Raw genomic sequence first — 8,673 nt, forward strand, 5'->3', positions numbered from 1 at the left:
ACATAATCAACCCACGTGGCTGGCACCGATAAATGATAAATGGCTTGTATGAGAAAACTGAGATAGCTAATGAATATTAACACTGAGATAGCTAATGAATATTAACACAATCCAAAAGTAGAACCAGATGGTACAAGTGGGTTGCCTAGCCTTGGTAAGCCTGTTAGATGTTCCACCATCACAACCCTAAACCAATAGTAATCAAGTGTCATGACATTTCATTTTCGGATAGGAAATGTTTTTGAGGAAATTTACATGACAAGTCCCGTATATCAGTTGTAATTACACTTCACATACCATGTTTTGAAAATTACTATTTACTCAGTTAATTTCTTCATAAAAAAATTGAACTGCAATATAAAGTCCTATAACGGTTTTACACACCATAATTTTTGAAACTAAGATCTTGAACACAAGTGTCTAAGTACATTTTCTTTAGTTTAGTATGGTCATGTCCAATCGTAAATAACTCGATCCAAGTAAAATGATGTAAACAGAGGTGCTAAGTAAGAGTAAATTCGATAAGAGAGAAAACAAGGATTCACTTTTAGTATCTAAAGTTGCATTAGTCCCTAAATGTTACATGGGGATATTTATAGCATTAAAAATGAAATGGTGGCCCTTGGATGAAAGTAAACGTGACCTTATCTCCTTAATCCAAACATCTAATCATAGGTAGCAATTTTGACCCACTGGCTTGTAGTGCACTCAATGCTTATATAGAGCCGCCACTTTATTGATAAGACTCGACATTTATACTCAGTACAATGTCTCATCAATCATTTCAAAAGAATTTCGTACATAAGTCTAGGATCTTTCTTGTGCAGGTTGTTACTAGTTGTAGCAAGCCTCGAACCTCATGGAACCTTCTCGCCTCAGAACCTTTGCTTCAATAGAAGAGACGCGAATGGGCCTTGGAATAATTTCCCGTGTGGGAAGCTTGGTTGATGTAGTTCCAATGTTTGAGTAGGTCGACTGCTTGACCAAGGGGCCTCGGTGGTCAGCCATGTGGACAAGAGGGTCCCGGTGACGTAGAGCCACGTGTGGCGAGGCATAACAAATAGCAATAAAAAAATAAATGATTTCATTGAGCCTCGTTTTCTTATTTATTTAAGATTTGTTTGAAATAATTAGACTCGTTTTCAATAGGGTATAATGACGTGGTTCAACATAACAAATAACAATAAAAAAATCAATGATTTAATTGAGCCTCGTTTTCTTATTTATTTAAGTTTTGTTTGAAATACTTACACTCGATTTCAATAGGGTATAATGTCATTCACTCGATTACGTGCATTAATCTGGCTTAAAATTTCTATCAATCAATATATCAATAGACTTGTCAAATATTTACTCAAAAAATGATAATAGTGAAATTCATTTGATAACATGAATGAAAAAGGAACGAATTATATTTTCTAGTTATTTTATAGTTTCAGTTTTTAGTGATTAAATATTCGATGAAATAAATAAAGAAATATCGAATAATAGTAACGTTTGTTGTGCTCTAATTAATTAATTGGACCTTGAAATGAAGCAATTATTTTTCATATAAAAGTTAAAAGATTAAGTGGTTTGTCTTGAAATGTCACCTTCTTTTAGATATTACTAGTCTCACGCCCGTGCAATGCACCAGTCGTGTTATTTTTAAGGTAATGTTAGCGTCTCAAATATAATTGGAATTATTCTGAAGGTTCAATAAATTTTCACCCAAATTTTAGGCACTTACTAATCTTTAGTATTTAGAAACACACTTGGTAAATAAAATTTATGGCTCAGTTCACTCTAAATAACATATTCCTAAATGCCATTGTGTCTGTGTGAGATTCTTTTAGGGATGAGGTTTTCCTATGCAAGTGAAGGTATATAATTCATATTTTAGTCAAGGAAGTTGATACATATAAAACCACACTAATATGAACATGGAATTGGATACACACACTATCAAAATAAGCATATGCCTAATGAAATAACTTTGTGCATCCAACTAACATGACATGTAAAATACTTATGGATAGATTAGGTTCATATACTCAGATGATCAATACATCTAAAATAGTAACCAAATGCCAAAGACAGGAAATAATGCTTTCTGTAGAAAAGAAAATGTTTATAATATGGAAGATATATCTCCAAGGCGTGATAGTGAAATCAAAAAATTGGGAAGAAGATATCAATGCTTTTAAACTAATTTCAATAACAAGAAAGTAGCTTGAAGCAGGTTGAACAACTACAAGAAATAATAGCAATTGAATTTGCATTTAAGAAACATTAAAATAGACTTGCAATCATGTCAAAGTTCGCAGACCAAAAGGCTTGTAGGAAGGTCTCTTTCACGACTCCTATATTGGCTTCTCGTGCTTGGGCTTCTTTGATGCCTCTTGCTATACTTTCTCAATATTGTCCATCATTATCCCTTTCACTTCTGTTATTTGAGCTTTAAATTTGGACAGCTTGTTTCTTCTAGACGGTTCATATAATGAAGATGAAAACTCATTAAATTGTCATTATTGAATCTATCTTTAAAATCAATCTGATCAAAAAATTATTCCAAAATGTCTTCATGGGAGCAACCTGGGCAATATTGCAGATGGGGCCTATGGGAGAAAAGAGAGCCATATAGTCTAAGAAGCTGAAATGAAATTATCTATAGAGAACAACTTACCATCTGTCCTTGCTTAGCATTTTTTTTCCTTTTATCTCCACAATCAGTTTCTTTTGTTGTGCTTGTAAATATTCTCTTTTCCTTCCAATTTCTCGGATGGGTTTATCAAGCATCCTCTTATTCTACCGGAGCTCTGAAAAATATAGTGTAGAATTTGAAATTAGAGAGTGGCTTACCTAGAATATTAATAAAATTAATTATGGTACATAGATTCTTAAATAATACCACTCTTATCTCAAATCTAATCAGGATAGTTGTTTGCCAACACATTTAGAATATGAAAATTAGTATAGTCACATAAAATGGATCCAGTAAAATAATGAGAGTGTTTATTTTGAGAATAATTTCTATAAATAATTGATATAGGATCAAAGTAATACAAATAAACTTACAAGAATTTCTTCAAGATCCTAAGAAGAATATGCTTGAACAAGTTTTTCCTTCTCTCTTCTCTTATGCCTGGAGATATAAAAATCAAAGAGGGGAAAAATCATATACCGTGCAATCAAAAAATAGTTACTAATCTAGTGTCATTGTAATCTTATTTAGACATAGCTAATCTTATATCTCCAATATAGCAGTCATTTAATATCAGGATAAAACAAAAGGTTATTAAGGCTTAGCTATTAACAAAAGAACAAACAAAAGAACAATCATAAGTTAATCATAGATAACCTTTAAACATGATCAGCATATGATAAGAGTTATAAGAATAAAAATGAGCATCTAAGGCGACGTTTGAAATGACAGAATGATGGGTTCAACCTAAGGAAAGGAGACCCCCTAGTTCTTTGAAGCAAGTATTAGATGAACAAATAAGCATGAGAAAGATTGTAGGCTGAATCGGACATTATGTATGGAGGCAGCTACAAAAGTGGAACTTCTAAAACTACTAACCTTTAAAAATACAAGGTTTTGAAAGTGATGTCTGCTTTCTCCATCCAGAATCAACAATTTTGTCAACCATAGGAACACACTCATCATATCGTGCTAAGTTACCAAGCTAGAGTTTCCATTATCTTTAACTTGAGAAACAAGGACTTGAGATAATCGGGAGAGAAAGGTTGATCCTCCACATTAATTTTTGTGGAAGTTGAGAAAGTGTCAACACTTTTCTATGTTGTGTTTCACACTGTATATGGTAAATTTATCCCTTTCTTAAGTAAGGAAAATTAGATTTATAGGTAAAAATATTTCTTACAAGAAACTGTGTGTTTAGTTATATTTCATGAAGAATCTGTTCCTTATATCATAAATAAAATGATAGACATTATAAATAATAACTACCAAACAACTAATGAACTCTTGATTAACGTCACTTTACTTGATATTTTTTTAGTAGGAAAAGATTGCACAACCCGAATTATAACATTTTGATCTAAATTTAATTTCCATGTAACTGGACACCTTTTTAGGGTATATACGATTCTTTTAAACCAATCAAAGAGACGATATCAAGCAATGATGCAATTAAGCAAATACTAACTGACCTACAAGCATCAAATCAGAGAGGTTTCAATTAAACTTATATAAAATATTATTTTCAATTGCAGATAATTAAATATCTAATCTTGAAATTGTAAGGCTTGACCATACCTCCTCACGAACGGAATTCAATCAAAGGTGCGAGTAACTCCTAATAGCTTTTGGTGAAGAAATATCTTCAGCTTTAGAACCAAATTCAACAATTGAGGTGTCACTGCCTTTTACCTACTTCAACAACCAAATAAAAACAAAATCTCACATAACAGAAATATTGTGGAGTAGTTGTGCCTAATCATATGCACAACAGAAAGAGTCTATACAATCTAGTAGTGGGGTTTAGCATAAACTATCTCTCCATCATTGTTAAGAATTTCAACCACCTTCCTGGCAGTTGTGCTTCACCATCAAGCACCATCTGCAGCATGATTTCGAACCGTTTATTATTTTTTAACATGATCAAAATTATAACACAAGTATTTATATATTATCTTTGTAGATCAATTTAATATCTCCCATGTTAGGAAGGACCTTTAGTATCTCAGGAATTTTCCATGGTCCTTTATCTGACCAAAGGCAAACCCCTTGGTCTGCACAGATACACGTTCCATCGAAGAATTCTAATCACTGCACAAACCCAAAAATTTACGTCAGAATCTCGAAATAAATTTCAATGTTCACAAGTTGCAACAATGGTTTCCACTGTTTTGCACTTGGTATCTTTTATTTTAAGCAACTTGTTCTTATATTTGGTTTCAAGAACATGTGAGATATTCCAGATAAATGATAGACTGAGTAATTAAAGTGGCCATTTAAGTGAGAAAAATAATGCTTCCAGATGGAAAAAGAAAGAAATAGCAACATACATGTGTCTTAGTGGTAGCCCAGGGATCAAGAAAACTCTTTACAATATTCTACAGTAGCATGTGATGATAAATATTTTATGAAATGTCTGCAACATTTGGAGGAAACAATATATTACACTACAAAGACTACACAAAACCTAATAGCTCTGATCAAATAAAAGATCAAAATGTCACTTCAGGATAATTATCTACAAAAGTTTGAATAGTTGTAGACTTTTCCAACTATATACTAAATTGTTTACAAGAAATAGAAAAATAACTTATCTGGAAAGACTATTAAATGCAATCCCTCAAACCTTAACCACTGACTACAATATAGGAAAAACTACAAAGTGATGCAACAAAATCATAAATTGTCCTACTAAAGGAGGAAGGGATGTCTAGTTACCTCCATAGTAATGAGGACAAAATCAGGACATCAACATGTTAAACCAAAATGCAGTTTATATTTCCATCCATACATGCGAACATTAGACTAAAAGTAGCAAAAGTGTTGTATATAACCTCAACATCATATGATAATCATCAAACTTGTTTGGCAATTAGCATCAAGGCTCGTTGAAATGCCATAATAGCTTGCAGCTCATCACCATCCCGAATATCATCAAATGAAACAGAGTTGCCACGAACACCACTTTTACTTCTGCTGCTCTTCTTCTTGAGAGAATACATGACTCTAAAGACATGTTGAGTGCTATGCATGACTTTGAAGACATGTTCAGTGCTTTCTTTTTTTGGGAGTCAATTCTCATCCTTCCTTCATTTTAAGAATTCTCAAAATTGGATTTTCATTTTCTTCTCTTATCATTGCCAAACGATTTCTCAAAGTCTGTCCAATGAAAAAAACTACAAATATAAGAAAAATCATTTTGACAGAGAAATTTACAGCATGATTCGTACTATTCTTTAGCTTGCTTAGGCATTAACTATTTTATTTATGCTTGGGATGAACTAATAGTAAAATTTCCTCTATATTTAACCAATTAGCTCCAATTATCAGAGACATCCGACATTGGATGCCAATTGAAGCTTTTACTCTATGTGGTAAATTGGATTGGAAGAGAAACATAATTGTCATATAATATAAGCATGTTCCAAAACACAAGACTAACTGTTAAGAACCTCCATTAGATGCTTTCTTCGAGTTTTTTTTTTTTTACTTATAATTAACTTCTATTTAATATGAGCTTCTTTTTTAAATTGTCTATTAGCATGTACTAAAATATGGTTGTGCTGTTATCTCCGTAGAGATCAGGGCTAACTTAAAATAACATGTATTCTAATCCATTAGATGAATGCAACAAATTATAATTGACCAAGTAATTTGGAGAAAAATATACCTACCAACTAGCTTTGATGCTATTGAGATCTTCACCAAATGAACCACCCAGTAACCAAATTTGGAACAAATTGAACTCGTTATGATGGTGCTGTATTTTAGGTTCCCAAACATTAATGGTTGCTTTTCTCCATAGTACTTGTCTCCTTCGATATAGGCTATTGCGTGCAAGTGAAATCCCAAAATTAACATTAAGAAATGATATTCACTCAATTAAAATAGAAAAGAAAGGAAAAAAAACAAATAAATAATGAAGATCTAGTTTTGTTTGAGGAATTGAATTTAGGCAAGAACGAATTAATCACAATATCATATGGATTTCAGTATAATGAGGAGTTGGAATATCACATATTGATCAATAAAGGAGATTTAACAACTTAAAAGAAAAATGTATTCTTTCACATCCTTTTTTCCCTTATCTGGAAGGAACACATATAGAATTAGTCCAAGTTGTTAAATGCTTTTCTCTCTCATGTCACGGCTATTCACAGAATGTGAGAAGTAGCTCATAAATAATACTCACTGCATATGAAAATATTGATTTATTGGGTTTTTTATATGAATAGTTCGTATTTGTCATACTCCATTGACTTGATGACCAGTCGATCTTGAGATTTATTCTTTCACATCCTTTTTTCCCTTATCTGGAAGGAACACATATAGAATTAGTCCAAGTTGTTAAATGCTTTTCTCTCTCATGTCACGGCTATTCACAGAATGTGAGAAGTAGCTCATAAATAATACTCACTGCATATGAAAATATTGATTTATTGGGTTTTTTATATGAATAGTTCGTATTTGTCATACTCCATTGACTTGATGACCAGTCGATCTTGAGATCGGGATTTGGAGCCAAATCGAGGTCTGCTCCAACTAATTCGATGTTTGCCAGACGTCAAACAAGGATACTAATGGGAAAATCATGGAGGTCCACTGCATGAACCATGGAACTAATAAATTGCATTCTCACAACATTATTGGCACACACTATTTAAACAACAAAAGTTAAAAATAGGAATAAACTTGAAATTCAAGAAATCAAATCAAAAGAATGAATTTAAGAGCAAGAAGTTAATTTCGGTTCAAAAACAAACTAACAGACGCAGAGAACAAAGAATAAGTATCTAAGAAAAAGTAAAAGTGTTACCTCAAAAAATCAGAATATGGAATTCCCAAAACTAAAGAACTATTTAAGCTATTTATGAGATGCCCAGAAATCATATATACTCAAAACCTCCAAATTTAAGCAAAGAAAAATGTCGACTAAACTTAGAAAGTAGAATTAGAAAGAAGGAAAATAGAGAACCCAAATTTTTTTTTTGTCCAACTCCAGGAATCATGACGAAACCTTATTCTTCATGTCTTCGTCTTTGTCGTCCTCGTCACCAAAGTCTATCGGAGTCAATGGCTACCTACAATTCTTTAGAGAGATTAGGAAGGTATAAATGGTATTACAAGAGGTACAAAAGGCAAATACATACCAAATATGTTTTGATGAACAGTATGGAACTTGTTTTTGAACAGTGCCTATCCTTTAGTATGAACACGAGGGGACAAAAATGAACAGTGCACACCACATTTCCTCTTTTATTAATGTGTAGAAGGGATAATGATCTGATTCATATTTTAAAGATAAAATGATTTGAAGAGCAACTGCATAGCATCGAACAATTTAAGATGAGTTGTGCCTACCAGGAGTAATGGTGGCGCATTTAATTACTAAATTGAACCTACAATTTCAACATACAAAATAACTATCAACTAAGAAGAGAAACTAATACATATTTACGAAAACTGTAATAGAAATCTTAAAAATACAGATGTTGAAAATTTTATCTCTATTGCAAATATTATGAAGCAAATGAGAAAATGAAGATATTGAAATCCTATTATCAGAAGTTCAATATTTATTCAAAATTGAGAACACAGGATGTCAAATTCAAAAATAGCATATGCAACTTGAATGGTTTTTTAGTCATTAGTAACATCCCACTGGGAAAGGCCGAGGTCATGGTAGTTTATATCCAACTACATAAAAGGCAAGATCAGCTGCCAAATTCATCTACAAGTTACATGGGATGCCTCAAAGTATTGTGTCAGATAGGGATAAAATATTTATCAGTGGGTTTTGGCAAGGGTTGTTCAAATTATTGGGGACCGAGCTACATCTGAGTTCTGCATATCATCCCCAAATGGATGGGCAAACTGAGAGACTCAATCAATGCTTGGAGATGTACTTGCGCTGCATGACTTTCCATCAGCCTAAACAGTGGTCCAACTGGTTGTCATTGGCTGAGTGGTGGTATAATACCACTTATCAT

The 8,673-nt window shown here is 32.6% G+C and overlaps 1 long non-coding RNA gene across 9 annotated transcripts; it reads right to left on the reverse strand.

The window, feature by feature from the left end:
• Window positions 1-2,146: 2,146 nt before the first annotated feature.
• LOC111384316 lies at window positions 2,147-8,409 on the reverse strand. 9 transcript variants are annotated; one of them, XR_002700879.1, is made up of 9 exons: window positions 7,834-8,409; window positions 7,659-7,764; window positions 6,358-6,510; window positions 5,518-5,842; window positions 4,679-4,774; window positions 4,262-4,565; window positions 3,058-3,124; window positions 2,666-2,798; window positions 2,147-2,463 (listed from the first exon to the last, which is right to left on the reverse strand). It is a non-coding gene; the product is annotated as an uncharacterized LOC111384316 (long non-coding RNA). The 9 variants fall into 9 exon arrangements; XR_002700880.1 differs by having other exon boundaries at window positions 7,500-7,764; XR_002700882.1 differs by adding an exon at window positions 5,014-5,099 and having other exon boundaries at window positions 7,659-8,409.
• Window positions 8,410-8,673: the final 264 nt, after the last annotated feature.

The sequence above is a fragment of the Olea europaea genome, unplaced genomic scaffold (genome assembly GCF_002742605.1).
Source record: "Olea europaea var. sylvestris unplaced genomic scaffold, O_europaea_v1 scaffold2897, whole genome shotgun sequence".
Lineage (NCBI taxonomy): Eukaryota > Viridiplantae > Streptophyta > Magnoliopsida > Lamiales > Oleaceae > Olea > Olea europaea.